General features: G+C 36.4%; 1 protein-coding gene and 1 pseudogene across 6 annotated transcripts in view; one reads left to right on the top strand and one right to left on the bottom strand.

Moving 5' to 3' along the window:
- Zdhhc15 (zDHHC palmitoyltransferase 15) overlaps positions 1 to 21,345 on the top strand; it is a 195,447-nt gene that overhangs the window by 1,775 nt on the left and 172,327 nt on the right. The gene's annotated exons all lie outside the window — the stretch shown is intronic.
- On the bottom strand, positions 18,421 to 19,391 carry LOC106007918 (calponin-3 pseudogene; annotated as a pseudogene).

Genomic DNA, 21,345 nt, shown 5'->3' with positions numbered 1-21,345 from the left:
GAAACCCCATCTCCTCTCAAAAGAGATACAACTAATATTATCATCTCTTCAACACTAGAATCCCAGTACCAGCACTCTAAAACATGTGTCTACAGTTTTCCCTATTCATCTGTGCGGGGTTCCTATTTTCATCATATTATAATTACCACTTGCTCCATGGGACATCTTCTCAAACCCAAGTCTTTCTAAAACTCCTTTTTTTCTTCAAATCAGAACTTCTTACCTTACAAATTATGGTTAAGGTGCTGTTTTTTTTCAACTTCAGGACCTGGCTCCACTTGCAGCCACCTCCTCTTATATATTTGAGAAAGCAGTATTCTAGCCTAGGTAGACTGGGATGAACTGGGGTAGAAACACGTGACCCTTTTTTTAAATACTGAAATTGAAGAAAGCTAGTCTAATCAACTCTATACATCAAATCAGATTTTAATTTTTCTCACCTTCTTCTTAGATATAGAAGATACAGAAAGCTCTTAAAAATAAATTTCATTAGTTGCCTTTATAGATACAAATTTAAGTTGTTTTTCCTTTTTTTTCAATCTGGTATTGAGGATCATTAAGCAGACTATGCAATGACTGGGAAATTTTCCTATTCTCAGACTCACCACTTTGGTATTTTTGAATGATTGATTAAAGGGTCAAAAGTTTAATTCCAATATATAGTATGGAGATTTCTTCTAGGATCAATGCCGTATTATAAGCACTAGTAAGCATTTTGAAGTTTTTCAGTACTGTCTCACATGAGCTTCTCCAATAAATCTTTAAAAATCAGTAATGATAATCCCTAACACTTACATAGTGCTTACTTTGTGATAGAAAATGTTCCAAGCACTATAAATATAGTAACTCTGTATATCAACTCATTTAATCTTCACAACCATATGAGGCAGGTATAATTACTGTTCCTCAATGTAGATGTATAAACTGAGGCACGGATGAGCAAATTAAGATAAAGACCAATTTAGAATCAGTGCCAATAATTAATTCCTCTAAGTTCTTATTTAGTCATATAACATTAAAAACTGAAAGAAAACTTAGGACTTATTTTGTTTTATTTCACATACTTGCACAGTACTTGCTACATACCAGACACTGTTTCTGAGTGACTACACACACACACACAAACTTTCTCTTAACCTTATGAGGTACATGGTATTATCATGCCAAGCTTCCAGAGAAGTAAAATGAATAATGGATAGATTAAATTGCTTATCTGAGATCACAAAGCCAGCTAAGTGGCCAAACTTGGATGGCAATACAGTAATGTGGCTCCATAGTCCATACTCTTAACCACCATACTACCTTAATATCCTGCCTCCTCTTAACTAATACAGAGGTCAACAGGCCAGGTAAAACTTGCAGATGTATTTTATTTGGCATGCACAGTGTTTTCTGAACATTTTGCATCAGTTACCATTATTTCAAAATCAAGATAAGCTGGGCACCTTATTGCAAACCTGTAGTCCCAGCGCTTGAGAGGGTAAGACAGGAGGATCACTTGAGCCCAGCAATTGGAGACCAGCCTGAGCAACATAGTGAGACTCTGTTTCCAAAAAAAAAAAAAAAAAAAAAAAATTAAGAGAACAAGGCAGCCTTAATTTTCAATTTTGGCTCCACCTTTCTATCCTAACATCTTCATTTTACAATTTTTTCAAAAATGAGCAGCCTGGGTTTCAGAAAAGCCAAGTCAATTTTTCCTAAAGTCACAAGTTTATTAAAGAGTAGAGAATTGGAAGGCAAGGATGTCTGATACCAAGACTATATCTTTTCCAATGCAACCAAAGTAACAGATTATAGTTTCAATATGATTCAAAAGGTAATATTAAAAGAACTAACTTCTTTCTAAAGATAAACCCTGATGTCATTTTCCCTAATATTGTATAAGCTTACAGCTAAAACTAAGAGTGATTTTTTAATGATAATTCATACATTTTGAATTCTGCCAGTTACTACCTAGGAGACCTGGGACAACTTAACCAGTCTCTCTCAATCTTAGTTGCCTCACATGTACCTTGCTTACATGATTGTTTATTCATCCCACAAATAATTTGCTGTGTATCTACTATACGACAAGCATTGCTGTCATGAGATTTGAATATTATGGTGCCTGAAAATCATGAATCATAGTTCATAACCCATTGTAATAGCTCATTAGATAAAAATACTTTATTATTAATAACAATAAAAGGGATTCTGCTTTACACAAGAAAATAAGAGATTGAAACTTTGAGAGGAGGAAAGTAACAGTATCCATTTTATTTGGATAAAATTTACATAACATAAAATTAACCATTTTAATGTATTCACTTAAGTGTCATTTAGTACATTCACAATGCTGTGCAACTATCACTTCTATATAATTCTAAAACATTCTCATCACTCCAAAATGAAACCTCATAAGCATTAAGCAATTATTTGCTGTTCCCTCCTCCCCTCCTTGCCCTTCCAAGGGAACCATTGATCTACATTCTGTCTCTATGTATTTACCTATTTACATGATATTTCGTGTAAATAGCATCATATACTATTTGTCCCTTTGCAACTGGCTGCTTGCAGTTAGCATAATATTTTCAAGATCCATTCACACTGTAGCATGCAACAGTGTAACTGCACACAATATAATTCACTCTTTTTTTCATTTTATTTTATTGGTACATGTTTGTAATTCATGCAGTTTACAGTCATCTTGGGGAATGGTTATATGTACATATTACAGCTCGGTTTGTTTTAAATCCACTTCCCCTTCCCTCCCACTCCCCCCTCCTTTGGTTCCCCAATCACCTTTTTCGTACCTGTTGATACTCTTTGTCTTGTGGCTTACAATGTTTACATTGATTAGGGTTATTAAGTTCCTGTACATGGCATATCTTTATTCCTCTCATTTTCCCTTCCCCATCCCCCTTCTTCCTCTCCTTGTTCCTTTGGGCTATTTTTCTATTGGATGAGATCTGTCCCCTTGTCCCTTTCTATCCATTTTTTATCATTTTCTTTGTTTATGAGGGAATACCATACAGTATTCATGCTTGTGTGTCTGATTTATTTCATGCAACATTGTTTTCCAGGTGCATCCATTTTCCCCAAATGCCTCAAATTTGTCATTCTTTATAGCTAAGTAGTATTCCCTTATATATAGATACCACATTTAGTTTATCCAGTCAACTGTTGATGGGTATACAGGCTGCTTCCAGGATTTAGCTATTATAAATTGTGTTGCTATAAACATTGGTATGCAAGTATTGCTGTAGTATGATGACTTAAGCTCTTTGGGGAGGATACCTAGAAGGGGGATAGCTGGGTCATATGGAATTTTTAATTTCAATTCTTTGAGGAATCTCCTTACTGATTTTGACAATGGTTGTACTAGTTTGAATTCCCACTAACAATGTAGGAGCCTACTTTTTTCGCCACAGCCATGCTAGCTTTTGTTATTTTTTGATTTCCTTTCGATTGCCATTCTTTTCAGAGTAAGATGGAATTTAGCATTGTTTTAATTTGCATTTCTCTAATGGCCAGAGGTGTTGAACATTTTTCATATATTTGCTGGCTATTTATATTTCTTCCTCTGTGAAGTGTCTGTTCATTTCTCTAGCCCATTTCTTGACTAGGTCTTTAATTTTAGATGGTTTTTTTTTTTTTTTTTTTAGTTCTTTGTATATTCTAGATATTAGTCCTCGGTCTGAGGAATAGCAGGCAAAAATCTGTTTCCACTCTGTAGGATGTCTCTTCACTCTACTGATTGAATCTTTTGCTGCACAGAAGCTTTTAATTTGATATATTCCCATTTGTTGATTCTTGCTGCAATTTCCTGTATGATTGAGGTTCTGTTTAGAAAATCCTTTCCTACTCCTATGTCTTTAAGTATTTTGTTTTCCAGAATGTTTAATGTTTCTGTTTTAATGTTTAGACCTTTGATCCATTTTGATTTTAATTTAGTATATGGTGAGAGATAAGGGTCCAGTTTCATTTTCTACAAAGAGATAATGAATTTTCCCAGCACCACTTGTTGAATAGGCTATCTTTCCTCCAACATATGCTTTTGACCCTTTTGTCAAAGATCAAATAGTTTAATATGTCTGGGAAGATTTTTGTATCCTCAGTTCTGTTCCATTGATCCACTGTCTGATTTTGTTACAGTACGATGCCATTTGAATCACTACTGCTTTGTAGTATAGCTTGAAGTCTGGTATTGCTATGCCACCTTCTTTTCTCTTATTGCTCCAAATTACCGTTGCTCTTCAGGGTCTCTTCTGGTTCCATATGAATTTTAGGATTATTTTCTCTATATCTGTAAAATATGCTGTTAGTATTTTGATTGGGACTTCATTTAGTCTGTATAACAGTTTTGGAAGTATGGCCATTTTGAAAATATTAGTTCTGCCTATCCAGGAGCAAGGGTCATCTTTCCATTTTCTGATATCCTCTTCAATGTCCTTCTTCAAAGTACTGTAGTTTCCTTCATAGAAGTCTTTCACTTCTTTGATTAGGTTAATTCCTAAGTATTTCATTTTTCTTGAGGTGACTGTGAATAGTATTTTTTTGTGTGTAAATGGTATTGTTTTCATAATTTCCTTCTCATCCTGTTCATTGTTGGTATACACAAATGCTAATGCTTTTTGTGTGTTGACCTTGTATCCTGCTACTTTGCTGAAATTGGTTATTAATTCTAAGAGTTTCTTGGTGGAGTTCTTTGAGGCTTCCATGTGGCATATCATGTTATCTCAAAATAGTGATAATTTGTTCTTCCTTTCCTATATGTATACCTTTTATTTCTTTCTCTTGCCTAATTGCTCTGGCTAATGTTTCAAGTACTCTGTTAAATAGCAGAGGTGATAGTAGACATCCTTGTCTTGTTCCTGATTTTAGGGGGAAAGCTTTTTAGTTTTTTCCCATTTAGTATGATGATGGCTACTGGTTTGTCACAGATAGCTTTTACCATATTCAAGTATGGTCCTTCCATACCTGTTTTCTTCAGGGTTTCTTTTTTTTATCAGGAAGAGGTGTTGGATTTTGTTGAAAGCCTTTTCTGTATCTATTGATATGATCATGTGGTTTTTGACATTGCTCCTATTTATGTGATGAGTTACATTTATAGACTTACATATGTTCAACCATCCTTGAATCACTTGGATGAAACCTACTTGATCATGGTGTATCAGCTTTTTTGATAATGTGCTGCATTCTGTTTGTTAAAATCTTGTTGAGGATTTTCCATCTATATTCATTAAAGAAATTGACCTATAGTTCTCTTTTTAGTTAGATTTTTATCTGGTTTTGTTATCAGGGTGATACTGGCTTTCATAAATGAATATTGGAGCACTCCATCCCTTTCAATTTCTTTGAACAGCTTCAAGAGTATTGGTGATATAACATCCTTTGAGGATTTTTAGAATTTAGCCATGAATCCATCAGGTCCTGGGCTTTTTTTAGTTGGTAGATTCTTTATTACAGAGCCCATTTCATTGCTTGTGATTGGGTTGTTAAGTATATTTGTGTCTTCTTGTGTTAGTTTTGGTAGTTAATATGTGTCTAGGAATCTGTCTATTTCTCGAAATTTGCTAATTTGTTGGAATAGAATTTTTCAAAGTAGTTACTATCTTCTGGATTTCGGCAATGTCTGTTCTGATTTCACCTTTGTCATTTCTAACTGCATTTATGTGAGTCGTTTTTCTCTTTGTCTTCATAAATCTTGCTAAGGGCTTGTCTATTTTACTTATTCTTTTGAAGAACTAGCCCTTCATTTTGTTGTTTTGTTTTACAGTTTTTTTAGTCTCAATTTCATTATTTTCCATTTTCTTTATAAATTCTCTCCTTTGTTTTGGATTGGGGCTGGTTTGTAGTTGTTTCTCAGGTATCTTTTTTGGTACTGGGGATCGAACTCGGGTCCTTGCGCTTGCGCAGCAGGCAGTGAAACCACTGAGCTAAATCCCTGGCCCTTTCTCAAGTATCTTAAGATTCCTCATAAGGTTGTTTATTTGGGCTTGCTCTATTTTCCTAATGGGAGCATGGATTGTAATGAATTTTCCTCTTAGAACTGCTTTCAAAGTATCCCAGAAGTTTCACTGAGTTGTACATTCATTGTCATTAACTTCCAGAAACTTTTAAATTTTTTCTTCGGTTTCTTCTGTGACCCATTGGTTGTTTAGGAATATATTGTTAATTTTCTAAATTTGTCTTTTCCAAATTTCCTTCTGCTTTTGATTTCTATTTTCATTGCAATGTGATCAGATAGTATGCATGAGGTAATTTCAGTTCTTTTGTATTGATTTAAACGGGCTTTGTGGACTAGTGTGTGATCTATTTTGGAAAAAGTACCATGTGCTGCTGAAAAGAGTGTATACTCTGTTGTGGAGGGGTGGAATACACTGTATATATCTATTAAGTTCATATGATCAAGTATGTGGTTTAGATCTGAAATTTCTTTATTAGCTTTTTGTTTAGTTGATCTGTCTCTTTGGGAAGGTGGGATGTAAAAATCCCCCACTATGCTTTTGTTAGTGTTTATTTGATATTTTCATTTCAGTAGTTTTTGTTTTATGAAGGTAAGTGCTCCAGTATTCAGTGCATATGTGTTTATTAATATTATCCCTTCTTGTTAGATTGTTCCTTTAACTAGTATGTAGTGACCTTCTTTGTTTCTTCTAATCCTTTTTAACTTGAAGTTTATCATGTCTGATATTAGAATTGCTACCTCTGCTTGTTTTCAGGGTCCTGGTGCATGTAATGTTGTTTTCTATCCTTTAATTTTAAGTCTATTATTATCTTTTTGGATTGAAAGGGTTTCTTGAATGCAACAGATTGTTGGATTCTGTTTTTTGATTCAGTCTTCCAGTCTGTTTTTTTTCTTTTTTTTTTTTTTTAGTACCAGGGATCAAACTCAGAACCTTGTGCTTGCAAGGCAGGCACAGTGCCACTGAGCTAAATCCCCGGCCTCAGTCTGTGTCTTCTGATTGGAGAATTGAGCCCATTAACATTGATAGATATTACTGAAAACTGTTGATTATTTACTGTCATTATCTTCTTTATCTGTTGGTATGTTAATAATTTCTTTACTTTTTCTGCTGTGTGTTGTTTATCCACTGACCTCACTAGTTTCCTCTGTGGTTTTAGGTGTGTACAGTCCTATGTGGGCCAGGGATTTAGCTCAATGGTTCTGGCACCTGCCTCGAAAGCGCAAGGTCCTGAGTTTGATCCCTGGTACAAAAAAAAAAAGGAATATTCTTGAGTATTTTCTTTAGGTCTGGTTTAACACTTATATGTCTTCTGAGGCAGTCTTTTTCATGGAAATACCTTATTTCCCATCTATTTTGAATTATAGCTTTTCTGGGTAAAGAAATCTGGTTTGGAAGTTATTTCCTCTTAAAATACTTCACTCCAAGCTCTTCTGGCCTTCAGGGTTTGTGCTGAGAAGTCTGCTGTGATTCTAATTGGTTTACCTTTGTATGTGATTTTTTTTCTGTTTTTCTCTGGCTGCCTTTAAAATTCTGGTTTATTTTCTGGATATGTATAAATGTAATGAGGATGTGCCTTGGTGAACTTCTCCTTTCATCATAATTGTTTGATGTTCTATAAGCATCACTTACTTGTACTTTGAAATCTTTTCTCATATTTGGGAAATTTTCTTCAATAATTTCTATAGATGGTGAATCTATCTGTACAGTCTTCTAGCTTTTCTCTAACTCTGATTATCCTTATATTTGTGTTTTTCTTGTCATCTAGTAGCAGCTGGATAGCTTTCTCTTCTCTTATTTTCTTTTTAGCTTCATCGAGCTCTTTGTTGTAATTCACTATTTTGTCCTAAATGTCAGATACTCTGTCTCCACACTGATCATTTCTGGAATGTATGTATTCTATACTGTTTTTTATTTCAGGTATTTCTATCTGACATCTTTTTGAAGATTCTGCTGTCTTGGTTAGCTCATCCGGTGTTTTACCTATTTTCCTGATATTCACCATGGGAATATTGAGTGTCACTCCTGTAAACTTTTGGCTCATTTCCTCTTTATACTCTTCTATTTTCTTCATCCCTTCTCAGAACTTTTCATAGATTTCTGCTTGCTATTTGTTTTCTTCTCCCTTTGTGACTCCTTGCTCTGCCTTGGGGGAGGTGGGGAGGGGTTGGAGATCTTGTATTTCCTACTTTCCCCATTCTCTTACTTGTAGCTATGTGTATTTGTTTATAGTTGTTTATATGTATATATGTATATATCTTTTATCCACAGTTTCAGTCTTACAACATTTCTATATGATAGTTCTTGCAGCTACTCTTCTCCCCTTTGTCTATTCTCTAGATAAGGGAGAGAAAGTAGCCACCTATTAAATCAGAGCCAGTGAAAGCACAATTCTACAAGAGTAACAACCTAATATACGCATAAAACCTAATATACACATGAAACCACTTTACTAAATAACTCAAGAAACATACAAAAACCAGGGCCAGGGATTTCGCTCAGTGGCTTTGCCACCTGCTGCGCAAGCGCAAGGACCTGAGTTCGATCCCTGGTATCAAAAAAAAAAATGCAAAAACCTAAACTAATAAAATATCCACTGGGAACACAGATTAGATATTCCAGTGAGTGACTGCATACATGATTTCCAAGTCACTTCTTTGCCAGAGAGTCTGAGCAATCACACCCCAATTACTTCTATGGTCACTCTGTTGAAAAAGTGAGGTTAACTCAGACTCAAGGCCTATTTCTGCCAGGTTGCAGGCATTCTTACAGACTCTGCTCAAGCCTGTGTTCTTTGGTTAAGATCTCTTGGAATTTTTGTTTGTTTGTTTGTTTTTGGTACCGGGGATTGAACTCGGGACCTTGTGCTTGCAAGGCAGGTGCTGGAACCACAGAGCTAAATCCCTGGCCCAATGCTTATGTTTTTTTTTTTTTGGTACCAGGGATTGAACTCGGGACCCTGCGCTTGCAAGGCAGGTAACAGAATCACTGAGCTAAATCCCCAGTCCTGGTTAGGATCTCTTGCTGCCCCTCTCCCCAGGTGTAATGGTGGGTTCAGTAGGTAAGTTCACTGGCTCTCAGTTGACCTCTGAGTCAGGATTAGTCTATGGAATGAATTCAACTACAGCAGTAACAGGCTAATCTGTTGCAGTGGAATCTATCTGGGCTAGTTGAGGAATTACATACCAAAGGACCCTGTTTGGGGTCTCCCTTCAGTCTAGAGAAGAAATCCACAGCTATAGTGTAAGCATTATAACAACTCAAGCCTTGACTCACAGTTAATGTGAACCAAATGTGTCGGCTGTGTCTCCCCTACTGATAAAAAACAACATTCAATAGTAGTTTTGTAGAATCAACCACCCAAAGCTCAGGGGGATATGGATTTATGTAATGCCTAAGAGAAGCAAAGAGAGATCAAACTAAAAAGAAGAAATTTCTCTAAGTCCTCTGCTCTGTGGTATGGGAAGGAAGAAATAGGAGAGGGGTGAAGAGTCCTGTTGATGTTAAGGATATGTTGTTATATATTTTAAAAGGGATAACAAGGAAGACTACGTACAAATTAGTAGTGAGAGATGGTTATGGGGAAAGATTCTATGCTTCATTTAAATATTAGAGAAAAAGTTTATGGAGTCAATTGAAAAGTAGAGAGTGGAGAAAAACAAAATTGAGAATGAAAAAACACAGGGGAAGAGGTCAGGAAAGGAGATATGGGTAAAAGTAGGAGGAAGTGTAAATAAACATGGAAGAATTCCCATACCTTCTAAAAACTATATTGGGAGAAGAAACAAAGAAGAAAAAATAAATAAAGATAAGTAAGTCTAGGCAATGCACAACTACACAGACACACTCATAAAAGAATAGTGAGAATAGTGTAAAGTAATGGGATAAAAGTGTGGGGAATAATGCATAAATGAGCAAAGAGTAAAAGTCAAAGGAAAAAATTGAAACAAATTTAAAAAATTTTAAAGTATAATTAAAATTAAAAATGAGAAAATAATACAGTCGAATAAAGAATATTTAAAAAATTCAATTGTTTTGGATTCATGGCTCCCTTCCCCATGTTCATGTAAAGGAGCAGAACTCCAGGCAAGGTGTGACTTTGTTCAAGCTGGAAGACCAAGGGCAGTCCACGCCCAGAGCACTGTTGTGTATAGAGGTCTTGTTAATGGTGAGATCAAGTCCCTGATGTGATCTTCCAGTCCTTTGTAGTTTAGGGCTAAGGATGACTTTTGGCAACAACTGCAGCAGAGTCTGAGTGGTCCCAGCCCTGACCTCTCAGCAGAATTCCCACCAGTCTGCTGTCCAACTGCAGGCAGTCTACTGTGACTAGACTGCCTTTCCCTCATTCCACTGTGGGAACTTGGCAGTGAAGCAACCTCTGACCAAAGTTCAAGCCCAGAGTCCTTTTCCAAATAAAATGGCAACCCCTGCTCACTTCTGCTCGGTGCAGCAGTGCGCTGGGGCACTGCTCCACCATCAGTCACCCACCATTTATTAGGGGGAATCTGAGTTGATTTCTACAGTGGTTGTACTAATTTACGTTTTACCAATAATGTAAAGCTTTCCTTTTTACTCACAGCCTCACTAGCATTTGTTTTTTGAGTTCTTGATCACAGACATTCTTACTAGAATAAAGTGGAATCTAAATTTTATTTTGATTTGCATTTCCCTAATGACCAAAGATGTTAAGCATCTACTTCATGTGCTTATTTTGAAAAATGCCTGTTCATTCCAATTGCCTATATTTTCAGAGAGTCTTTTGTTTTTTGTGGGTGTCATATATTTTTAGTCCTTTATATACATATTCTAGGTAGTACTCTATCCGATGAGTACTTGGAAAAATATTTTTCCCATTCTCTAGGTTGTTTTTTTCACTCTTTTGGTTGTTTCCTTTGCTGTGCAGAAACTTTTCAACTTGATATAATCCCTTGTGTTGATATGTGGAATTATTTCTTGTGCAATTTCAGTCCTGTTTAGGAAGTCCCTGCTTGTGCTTATGTCTTCAAGAGTTTAACCTGTTTTATCTTTCAGCAGATTTCGTGCTTCTGTTTTTATATCTAGGACTTTTATGCATTTTGATTTGATTTTAGTGCATGGTGAAAGATATAGGTCTTGATTCTTTCTTCTGCACCTGTATAATCAGTGTTCCCAGGAACATTTGTTGAAAATGATATCAATTCTCCAGCATTTATTTTTAGCCCTTTTATCAAAGATCAGATGGCTAATTGTATGTGGTCCTCAGTGTCTTCTATTCTATTCCAGTGGTCTACATGTCTATTTTGTGTCAGGATCATGCCATTTTTATTACTGTAGATGTGTAGTATAACTTGAAATCTAGTATTGTTATGTCTCTCTTTTTGCTCTTTTGACTCAAGTTTGTTTTGATTATTCTAGGTCTCTCCTAGATCCATATAAATTAAGTATTATTTTCTAGTTCTGTAAAGAACGCTGGTTGCATTTTGATTGAAATTGCATTAAATCTATATACCAGTTTTGGTAATGTGGCCATTTTGACAATATTGATTCTGCCTATCAAAGAACAGACCATGTCTTTCCATTTTCTAATGTCCTATCCAATCTCTCTATAGTATTATAGTTTTCATTATAAAGGTCTATTACCTCCTTGGTTAGTTTGATTTGTAGGTATTTAACTTGTTTTGGATATACCATAAAGGTGATTGTTTTCTTGATTTCTTTCTCAGTTGGTTCATTAGTGGTGTACAAGAATGCTAATGATTTTTGTGTGTTCATTTTGTATCCTGCCACTTTGCTGAATTTGCTTACTAGCTCTAAGAGTCTTCTGGTGGACTATTTGGGGGAGGTCTTCTAAGTAAGGGGGCTTGTCATCTCAAATATAGTTTAACTCCTTCCTTTCCTGTTTGTATCCCTTTTATTTTTTTCTGTTGCCTGATTGAACAAAAATGATTAGAATGGGCACCCTTGTCTTTTTCCTGACTTCAGGGGGAATGCTTCCACTTTCTCCCCATTTCGTATAATATTGATATTGGCTGTGGTTGTGTCATTAATGGCTTTTGTCAGGTTGAAATAAGGACTTTCTATATCAATTTTCATCAGGGTTTTTACAATGAATGGATCTTGGACTTCGTCAAAGATGTTTTCTGCATCTATGAGTTGGTCATGTGATATTTAGGCTTACTTGTATTTATGTGGTGTATTAGATGTATTGATTAATGTATGTGGTACCATCCTTGAATCCTGGGATGAAGATAACTTGGTCATGATATATGACCCTTTTTAATGATTTGTTGAATTCTGTTTCCAAATATCTTGTTGAGGATTTTTGCATGTATGTTCATTAAGGAGATTGGCCTGTAGTTTTCCTTTTTTCTTGAATCATTGTCCAGTTTTGGTATGAAGGCCTCAAGAAATGAGTTTGACAATGTTTCTTTCCTTTCAATCTAATTGAAGACTTTGGGAAATATTGGTGTTAGTTCTTCTCTGAAGTTCTAGTAAAATTCAACAACTAAATCCATTGGGTCTGGGGTTTTTCTTAGTTGGTAAAGTTTTTATTATTTGCTCAATTTCCTTGCCTATTATAGGTCTTATCAGGGATTTTATATCTTCTTGGTTCAATTTTGGTAAGTTATATATGTCTAGAAATATATCTATTTCTTCTACACTACAATATGTTGAAATACAAGTTTTCAAAGTAGTTTCTTATAATCCTGTAGATTTTACTGATATCCATTATGATATTTCCTCTTTTATTTCTAATTGCATTGATATGAGTCTTTTCTTCTTTTGGTAAGTTTGACTGAGTGTTTATTGATCTTTATCCTTTCAAAGACCCAACTTTTAGATTCATTGAGCATCTGTATTGCTTGTAAAGTCTCAATTTCATTCATTTTCACTGTTATCTTTTTACTGTCTTTCCTTCTACAAGTGTTAAATTTGAATTGCTCTTGTTTTTCTAGGAACTTGAAATGCAACATTAGGTTATTTATTCGGCAGTGTTCTATTTTTCTAATGTAGGTACTCAGACCGTAGATGTCCTCCTTAAAACTGCTTTCATTCTTTCCCACCACTTTTGATATGTTGTACTAACATTGTCATTTAATTCTAGGAATGTTTTAATATCTTCCTTTATTTCTTCTCTGGACCATTGGTTTTTCAGAAATGCGTTATTCAATGTCCTTGTGTTTGCATAGTTTCTGTGGTTTCTTTTGTCTAATTTCATTTGGTAATGATCTGATAGGATGCAAGATATTATTTAAATTTTTTGTATTTATTTCAACATGCTGTATGGGCTAAAATATGGTCTGTTTTGAAAAAAGTCCTGTGGGCTATTGAGAAGTACATATATTCTCCTGTTGTCAGTTAAAAAATACTATACAGATATTTATTGGGTCCAATTGTTCAGTGGTATGGTTCATCTCTTATATTTGTGGGGTTTTGGCAAATTTACTTAGAATTTTTTGGGAATTGGGGTATTTACTGATTCCTCTCATATTATTTTTTAGTGCTGATTCCTTTCTGTTTTCTTTTTGTTTAACTACTGTCCAAATTAGATGTATTATTTTCTTTGGGGTTTTTTCTGGTGTTAGCCTTGCTATCTGTGTCTAGAATTTCTATGAATACATTCCACAGTGCTGTTTTGATGGTCATGAATTTCTTTAGATTATCTTTATTGTGAAAGGTTTTTATTTCTCCATCAATTTGGAAAAAATAATTTTTCAGTATATTGTAATCTAGATTGGCAATTATTTTCTTTTAGGACATGAAAAACTTCACTCTGTGCTCTCCTGGGTTTTACATTTTGTGTTGACAATGCTACTTTTACTTCGATAGTCTTGCCTATATAAATTACTTGATGTTTTTCTCTAATGGCTTTTAGTAGTCTTTCTTTGTGCTGGATTTCTGGAATTTTGACTATGATGTATCATGGAGAGGTTCTTTTCTGGTTGTGTATATTTGGGTTTCTAAATGCTTTACTTACCTGTGTGTCCATTTTGATTGCTAGATTTGGAAAGTTTTGTGCAATGATTTCTGTGAATAAATTTTTTCATACCTTTAGTGTCCTTCTCTGGTCCTTCTTTGACTCTTATAATTCTTAGATGAGTTTTTCTAGAGTCATTTAGGAGCTCTTCAATCCACCTTTCATGATTTCTTGTTGTTTTAGAAGTATCACTAAGTGCTGTATTACATTATCCTTGTCCTGTGGGCCTGAAATTCTCTCTTCTGATTGTTTATGTATACTGTCATGACTTTCAATTGTGTTTTTAATTTCCAAGAATTCTGCTTGATTCTTTTTCATTGTCTCTAATTCTTTACTAGGATGTTCATTCTTCTCCTGCATTGACTTTTTAATCCATTCAGTTGTTTGTGTCTTAAGTTTGCTTAACATCTTATTAATTAAATCTTTTATCGACTTATTTACATCCCCTTTGAGCTCATTAAACATCATATATTTGCTTCTTTTTTATAATCTCTTCAAATATTTTTTTGCACACTGGTCATGACTTTATTTAAAACTCAGCAAACAATACTGTAGAAACATTGATATGTAAAATTCTAAAATGTTGCATCTTAGATTTAATTGGCAAAGACCACATTTATCAATAAGCACAAGTTTAGTCTTCCATGTAGAAACCAGGTACACTAAACTGTAAAAAAATAAAATGTCCTATTGTTTGAAAATACCAGTTTAAGTGTAAGATTGTAAAAATGCATAGATCTTTAATAAAATAATTAGCTGTACAAGAGTACTCCCCTTTCACAGTATTCTGTTTTACTTCATATGTAAGTTACTGGTTATGCTGTAGGATTTAACTGTTACAGCACTAAAAGGCAACTATTTAGGGAAAAGGCAGAGAAAGGAAAAAGGAATGTATATAAGGCATTTTTTTTTTTTTGGTACCAGGGATGGAACTCGGGTCCTTGCGCTTGTGAGGCAGGTGGCGGAACCACTGAGCTAAATCCCCGGCCCCTGTAAGGCATTTTTTAAAAGTATAATAAGCATAATAGTGTTTTAGGAAGACAAGATAAACATTACTCAAGACTGCAGAACCCGGAAGGAAGCTCCCCTGCTGCCATCCCATGCTCCTACGGCAGAGAAGCTGAGCCGGTCCCAGCACACAGAAGGAAGCTCCCCTGCTGCCATCCCAAGCTCCTAGGGCAGAGAAGCTGAGCCGATCCCAGCACCCAGAAAGAAGCTCCCCGGCCGACATTCCATGCTCCTAGGTCAGAAAAGGTGAGCCGCGTGGGTGCCAGAAGCACCCCCCCCCCGTGAAAATAAGAAGACATGTAAACAAGCCTCAAAAACAGACTTCTGGATCACCTACAGCAACCAGAGGGAAACGAGATGGAACAATCTGATACTCAACCACCTGGACTCCCTGAACTGGCAACAAAAGAGGATCTGGGAAAAATGAAATCAGAAATAATTACTCAGGTAACAGCAAAGATTGTGCTCATGGTGCAAGACATGATTAATAAATCTAGAGAGGACACAGATTAAAAAATAGAGGATCTGAGGAACATGATGAAATCCCAACATAGGAAACAAATGGAATCCATAAAACAGATGCAAACAGATTTCCAAGAGATTAAAAATTCCATCAAAAGTCTGTGCAGCAGAATGAACCAATGTGAGGATAGAATTTCAGATATAGAAGAAAAGATTGCAATTAGTGACCAGGAAAAGAAAATTTGCTTTAAGATAGTAAGGGAACATGAGAAATCAATCCAGCAGCTGCTAGACGATGCAAAGAAGAATAACATAAAACCGATTGGAGTCAATGAAAGAGGAGAGAGTGCAGATGACATAAAAAAACTGTTCACAGCAGTGATGGCAAAAAACTTCCCAAGGAGAGGAAAAGAACTTGACATACAGATAAGTGAGGCATACAGAACTCCAGCTTGCCTTGATCAAAAAAATCTACACATAGGCATATAATAGTTAGGATTCCAGAAATCCATCAGAAGAACAAAATTCTACAAGCAGTGAGAGAAAAGAAACAAATCACATACAAAGGAAAGCCCATCAGAATCACAGCAGACTTCTCAATGCAAACCCTCAAGGCAAGAAGAGCTTGGAGTGATGTATTTCAAGCCCTAAAGGAAAACAACCTCCAACCCAGACTGATGTACCCTGCAAAACTATCTTTCAAAATTGATGGAGAAATAAGATACTTTCATGATAAAGAGCACCTCAGGAATTTCATAAATATCAAACCGGCACTCCAAAAATTTTAAACAATACCCTAGGAAAAGACAATGAGGATCACAACCCCAGGAAACCCAGCAGAATGAATCCATTGGGTGTGACAAATTAAAGGCAAAGGGGGAGAATCCAACAAAAAGAAAAAGTCATGACAAGGCTTTTAAAACTTTTAACTTCATCTCCCTAATGAGTGTATATTTCAATCTTGTTATTGTACTGATTAGTATTTTTCTGATTCTACAGTTGCACACCATTCCTTGTGCTATGCTGGCTATTTATCATCTTCTTATGTCTACTTTTTAATTGGGTTGTCTATTAATGAGCTCTAAGAATTCTTTATATATTCTGGTCATAGGTTATATGCATTGTAAGTATGGTCTGTTTAAGGACTATTTTCATTTTAATGATGTCATTTAAAGTTCTAAATTTTGATGGAATCTCATTTATCAGTTTTTTTCTTTTATACATCATGTCTTTAGTATCCTAGGTAGTTCTTGCCTACCCTAAATTCATAAACATTTTCCCTTATAATTTCTTCTTAAAGTTTTATACTTTTAGGCTTTCATATTTAGGTTCATAGATCCCTTCGAGTTCTTTTCATGTATGGAAATAAAGGGTTGAGGTTAATTTTTTATATACAGATACCAGGTGTTCTAGTGCTGTTTGCTGAAAACACTATCTCTTCCTCAGCTCTTGAATTGAGTTTATATTCTATAAAATGCTAATGTTAAATAATCTTTCAAACCTCAGTGGACCATATATGTGTGGTTCTATTTCTAGATTCTCTGTTTTATTCAAATGATCTATATGTCTTTCCTTACACCAACACTGCCTTGATTACTGTAGCTTTAGAAGAAGTCTTAAAATTAGGTACTAAACATCTTCCAACACTTTTTTTTAACTTTTCTAGGTCCTTTGTACTCCTACATAACTTTTAAATTTCAATATCCAGTTCTTCATTTACAGCAAGTATACACAGACCTGAATTTTTATATATACCTTGTGTTTTCTAATCATGCTAAATTCAAATACAAGTTCTAGGAGCTCCTAGAGATTTCTTAGTATTTTCTCTGTAGATCATTTCATCTACACATAAAGATTTTGCTTCTAACTTGTCAATCCTTTCCTAATTGTGTCATTTTATTGCCAGACTATTTTGGTGGGACCTAGGTTTCAAAGTTTAATGAACAGATAAAGAGTAAGCATATCTGCCCTTGTTCCCCACCTTAAGGAGAAAGCATTGTATCTACTCTATTCATATAAGGCGTTCTCACTGGAAGTATGGAATACATGTCTTTAATCTGTTGAGAAGGTTCTGTTCTACTTCTAGTCTCCTGATAGCTTTTACCATGAACAGCTGTAGAATTTAGTCCAATACTTTTTCTCCAACTAGTGACAGGATCATATGGCTTTTTCCTTTCCTCTGTTAAAATGATGACTTTCAGGGGTGGATCTTCCAATGCTGAACCAACACTGCCATCCCTGTAACAAAACCACTTTCTACATCCTGCCAGATCTGACTTCTAATAGTTTGTTTTGTTAAACAAATTTCTATCTATGTTCATACTTTTTTCTTCTATTATCTTTATCCAGTTTTAGGATTAGCACAATGTTGATTTCCTAAAATGAGGGGAGAAGTGTTCCTTCTTTTTTCTGCTTTAATTGTTTGATATAATTTATCAGTTAAAATGTATATGAGCCTGCTGTTGTCATATAGGTAGGTTTTCAAGCTAGGAATATACTTTCTTTAATAGGTGCTATTCAAATTTTATATTTCCTCCAGAGTTAGTTTCATTAATTTGTCATCCAAAGTATTTCTTAGAAGTTGTCAAATTTATTTCAAGAAAGATTTTTGTAATATGCTTTCTATATTCCTTTAAATTCTGTAAAATCTGTGGTAATATCTCCTAGATCTTGATATTGTAATTTAAAAAATGTGTAATTGATATTGTGTAACAGGAAGAAAAGGTCTAAAGGAGCAGGGGAAGTGGGAGGGGTAGGGAAAAGGAAAAAAGGGAAAAGAAAAAATATGAGAAAAGGAAAATAATGGAAACAAAGTCATTGCAAATAGGGAAGGATGGAGGGGGTGAGGGGAGGGCAAGGGAAGGGGAAAAAAATAAGAACCAAGGTACTCATGTCTTTACATGAGTACAGGATCCCAATGATGAATGTAACTATTTTATACCTAAAATGTACCAATAAACTTAATGGGAAAAAAATTACTCAAGACTAGCTTGGTTCTCACTGAATAAAAACAATGGACTAAATACTGAGCTCCTCTGTGTGAATCTAATCATCAATGCCTTGGTCGCCATATTGGTAATCTTTCGGGTAGTAATCTGGGTACTTGCTATGATATTCATCTGGGCATTCTGCCTGATAATCACTATCACTGATTTCTGACCCATTTGTTCCTGTGCCTTGGCTTCCATCGTGAATGACAAGTTCTCTTGGAGCAGCACAGTATTTGGGATCATATACTTGCTGCCCAAGCCCATACACACTCATTCCTTTCTGGGAAGCAACTTTGTTCGTACCCATCTGTAGGGAAATTGTGGAGTTGTCCACTGGCTGTAATGTTAGCTTCTGATCATAGATGTCTCTTCTGTTACCTGGTGCTAACATCCCCACCTGGCTGGCTCCTTTGTTGGTGATAGTGGTCTGGTCAAAAGGTTTGTCAGTTTGTATTTTGGGATCATAAAGATGCCGCCTAGTTCCATAGGCTATCATACCTGCCTGGCTGGCACATTTGTTTGTTCCCATTTGCAAACCAATTACACTTTGGCCTACCTTTAATTTTCCTTCTTCAAAACTTCTTGTTTGTTTTTCTGCATACTTAACTCCAATGTCAATAGTTGTGTGGATTTTGTTTTAGCCAGACTTGCTAGGGCCACCAGTGTACTCTGACCCTGGGACATCTTTCCAATCTCAAAAAGATCATTTGCTTCAAATATGTCATGTGGCTTCATACCATAAGCTTGAATAGCTTTAATGAAGTTGCCAATATTTCCCAACTGAGGCCGGTTTAATGAGGACTCACTGACCTTCTTCACGGAGCCTGGCTGTAACTTGTTTATGAGTTTGCAGAGAATGATGATGTCCTTTAGACCCTGCTGGAAATTGGGGCCAACGCTCATGCCTGTCACCTTTTCTATCCAATTGCGAAGATCTTCCTCTGCCTGATGATCATACTTGGAAGCAATCTTGTTCATGACCTCGGCCGAGAGCCCGTAGGAAGGGCTCTTGTTGAAATGGGTCATGGTGGCCCAGGCGGCATAAGGGGCTGTGCTCAGGCTCAGGGTCTCTCACACTCTGCTTCAGGGCTCCTGGCCCAGAGAGTGGCCGTGGGGCAGTGCAGGACACTGTGATGGACCAGCCGTCACCAGTCGAAAGGTTCCTGAATGGGGGAAAGGAGGACTGAGAAAATAAGACAAAGAGACAGAGTTGGGAGGGCTCCCAAGACCGAACGAGCAAGTTTATTTACACCCCTCTTTTATACACTCAGTGAGTTAGGTCATTAATCATGACCTTTATACAAAAAACACCTGCTTCCTTGTTTACTAGTTTTCAGAACATTCCCCGCCCTCAAGGGCTACTTTGTTTCTTGAGGTTACAGAACATTTGTCTGGTTTCTAAGGCAACCTCTGAAGGTAAGCATCGGAGTTGGCAAGGGCACGGTTCCCCATAACATAATCTCCTAACTATTTACAACGGAGGGTAAACTTAAAATGGAACTTTTTTGGTTGCCACCACTCCCCACATCTCCCCCTGTTTTATTAGATGACCGTGCCTGTCTTAGGTGAGATCTCAGGACAAAATCCCACCTTACCCGTCATAGGGAAGAGAAATTTCCCTGCCTTAGGTTGGTAAGAGATTTTCCTGGTCTCAAACCCGTCATTGACTAACCGGCCTCTTACTTAAGGGTGATCAATTTTTGACGATGTAATTGAACAGCCATTGTTGAGAACATGGATCGAACACACTGGCTGAATATCACGAAAAGAAGAAACATAAACAGAAATCCACCTATGAATTATTAAAACATTTTGATACCCGAATTTTACACAATTTGACAATGTACAATTATCACATGTTACATTAAATTGACGAGTTCCATTTTCATAAAGGCTCTAAGATAGAGCAGACCATAGCTCCTTAGTCTTTGAGTCAACCAAACTGTGTAAGAGGAATCATTTAAAATATTAAGAGGTTGGGGAGGGAAGTTTTCAATCACAAATATAATGGCTAGCAACTTTGACCTCAGTGGACTAAGGCCCAAGTGGGGAGCGTTCAGGGGAGAGACAATCACCCCTTTGCCAGGCCTCACAGAGGGCGTTACCTACACTTTCCCATGATAACAAATGACTTGTAGAAAGTTCAGTAGTTCACATTGGGATAAACAAGGTGTAACAAAAGGCTTGTAGAGAGTTCAGTACATCTCCGGCAAACAAGATGTTAATCAGTCCAAGAACAATGAGGAACTGAGCAGATGTTTGTTCTCCCAGGATGTTTCTTGTCCTGGAGAATCACAGCATCACTGGATCACTGAAGTCTCAGTTGTGACCGGAGGCCAATCTGGAGTTATTCTGTAGCTGGGCTGTAGGCAAGAGAACTAGGCTAACCAAATGATTTTTCCCTAGAATTATGTAGCATTGCTCCCAACATATCTCCCTTTCTTTTTGTTTTATGTGAAGGGGTTTTATGAAAAGCAAGCACACCCAACAATGGCTTGTCCCTATGTAGTATTGTTGTGCCCAGATCGCGATGTCCCAAAGACCACCAGGAGACCGTTTCTGATGTAAGCACACGAGGGTCGTTTATTCAAGCTTAAGCAGGGACTCTCAATTGTCACCGACGCAGCGGATCGAGATTGAGAGCCCCGAGCCTCGAAACTAGCAGGGTTTTTATAGAGTATACATCAAGCTTTGGTTGTTAGTAGCCAGGTGATTGGTTAATGCTAAATACATATGAAGTGTAGGGTTTTGATTGGTTAGGCTCGGGGGGGGGTTAAGGGGGTTACGTATAGATTTTTGCAAGGGAGAAGGGGGCAAAGGTTAGGGGTCGACTGTCATAAGCTGATGGTTAGCAGGTCCACTGACTAATGGTCACATCTATCTTTTGTGGGCAGTTAGCCATTAACTGTTTACCTTATAGGTAGTGTGTCCGGAATGTCCTTCCTGAGTACACAGATGGCTGGGTAATAAACTTAGGAAT

This window comes from Heterocephalus glaber, unplaced genomic scaffold, assembly GCF_053883595.1.
Source record: "Heterocephalus glaber isolate CG9 unplaced genomic scaffold, H.glaber_assembly_v1.0 deba00001613, whole genome shotgun sequence".
NCBI classification, from domain to species: domain Eukaryota; kingdom Metazoa; phylum Chordata; class Mammalia; order Rodentia; family Bathyergidae; genus Heterocephalus; species Heterocephalus glaber.
This window is presented reverse-complemented; position numbering and strand designations above follow the sequence as displayed.